At 45.3% G+C, this 2,179-nt stretch overlaps 1 non-coding gene across 1 annotated transcript; it reads right to left on the bottom strand.

Moving 5' to 3' along the window:
• Window positions 1-123: 123 nt before the first annotated feature.
• Window positions 124-219, bottom strand: TRNAY-GUA. The gene is made up of 2 exons: window positions 183-219; window positions 124-159 (listed from the first exon to the last, which is right to left on the bottom strand). It is a non-coding gene; the product is annotated as a tRNA-Tyr (tRNA).
• Window positions 220-2,179: the final 1,960 nt, after the last annotated feature.

Below are 2,179 nucleotides of genomic sequence, written 5' to 3'. Positions count from 1 at the left end.
ATGCGCAGAGCCCAGTGCGTGGCCCCTGCGCTTGGTTTCCACCCACCTTCCCCCCTCGTGGGGCTGAGGCCGTTACTGGTGAGGTCCCGTCGCTGTAAAATGTGCCCGGCACAAAACCACGTCTCCTTCGAGCCGGAATCGAACCAGCGACCTAAGGATCCCTGTGGGTCTAGGCTGTACCTCTACAGTCCTCCGCTCTACCAGCTGAGCTATCGAAGGGACAGGACTGCTAGGTTGCCTGGCCCTTCTCTGTGCATCTGCCGCTGGGCTGGGGCTGCCTGCCACCCGCTCTGAGCAAGCGGGGGGAGGGTGCTGCAAGCAGCCACAGGTGTGCGTGACTATTGCTCCGATGGCAAAGGGAGCTGCCCTGTCTAGTCCTCACACAGCTGCCCCGAGTGACAGGGCAATTCAATAAAGGCCCGTGATCAGAACCTGGGGATGGTGCCGTGCAGGGACAGGCTCCCACTTCTCTGGAGTTCACCTGCATTTTCGTCTTGAAGTTGGTTCCTTCTCCTGGCTCTTCATTCAAAGCTAATCTTGACACAATTCAAGGTTTTTAGCAATGAATTAAACCAGCGCTGAATTTAGGCTTAAACTACAGTTTAGGGCTTCACAACAGGAGGGGCTTCTAAATAAGAATAAAAAACCCTGACTCAATATCAAGTTTTATAATAATCTTTTAGATTATTATAATTTAGATAAAGGAGATATGAGAAAATGACTGTCTAAATATAGACATTCTTGTTCTAATATGAAAAAATATACATACATTGGTTTATTTTTATCATATTGGGCCTCTTAAACTGGACATAGTTTAGGGCTTTAGCATGACATAATCCGGTACTGAATTACACATGCAAAAAAAGAATTTCAACAAAAACAGTATATTTACTAATAAAAATGTAAAATAATATTATGCATCAAGTACATTGTCCTGAACAGGAAGATGAGATTAGGCTGGGATACAGGGGCAAAATCCTTTCCAGTCACCCCAAACCACAAATCCCCGCGACTAGGAGAAGCCTGGGCAGGCCCCTGCCTGATCCAAAGGTCGGTTTTGCTTGCCATAGATCTCAGTGGAAACAGGCCACATTCCTCCCTCCTGTACTTGCAACCCAGAGTGGGCACTACCAAGTAAAAGACTAGCTAGCAAAACAGAATTGAACTGATATTTTCTGTGGTCTAAAATGAGAAATGAAACAGTGTTGATTATAATAGATGCATTCCAGACGAATTACTACCTCTGTAGTGAGTCCCCTACTCACCTTTTTTCCCCCTTCCCTTCCCTGCTTTACCCAATTTCTAACTATTTCCATTCTCACTGACATCCTACCATACTTTTTTTAGCTTCTTTCATTCCTTGGACTATCAGAACAGGAGAGACACTTTATGCCTGAAGAAGTGCGATTATACCCGAAAGCTTGCCAAGAATTTTTTTCCAACTACTCCATTATTCTAATAAAATCTATCACATCTATTCAAAGAGCCTTGCCTGCCTTTGTCTAATCCAGTGGTTTTCAACCTGTGGTCTGCAGATCCCTGGGGGTCTAGAGACTGTGTCTAAGGGCTCCATGAAAGATGACTATGATGAATCAAAAGTATGTGAATACCCAGACTTACAATTCAAAGGGGTCCATACCTCCATTCAAATTTTTTTAGGGATCTGCAAAAGAATAAAGGTTGAAAACCACTGGTCTAATCACACCTGTCAGGCTTTTTTAATCATGTTAAACTGCTGGCACCTACCATAAACACCTTACACGTTAGGAAAACCTTTAGCTCACAGGATACTAGAAGGCTGAAGTGGAATTTGTGCACTTATGTCCAAAGCTGCGAGAAGCCCCACACAGCTGCCATCTAACCCTGAAGGCCTACGAACTCCATAGACACTGCAGTTTGTTATCTTAAAGTCCCTCGGCACCAGCAAGTTCTTCCTAAGCACCTCAGTTTTGCAAGGGCTGAGCAGCTAAGCACCCAGCTCAACCTGATCAAGATCCGACTAGGCATTCTTTGGTCTAAATGCCCCAAGGCTCAGTCCTGCAGGTATTCTCAAAGCACACCTGACACACTTGAGTGAATCCATCACTTCACAGGACACATTAGCTGCCACCATTTCCTTTCACACATATTTAAAAGAGGTGTTAATAGTGCCCCCACCACCACCACCACCACCTTGTAT

The sequence above is a fragment of the Alligator sinensis genome, unplaced genomic scaffold (genome assembly GCF_000455745.1).
Source record: "Alligator sinensis unplaced genomic scaffold, ASM45574v1 scaffold1102_1, whole genome shotgun sequence".
Lineage (NCBI taxonomy): Eukaryota > Metazoa > Chordata > Crocodylia > Alligatoridae > Alligator > Alligator sinensis.
This window is presented reverse-complemented; position numbering and strand designations above follow the sequence as displayed.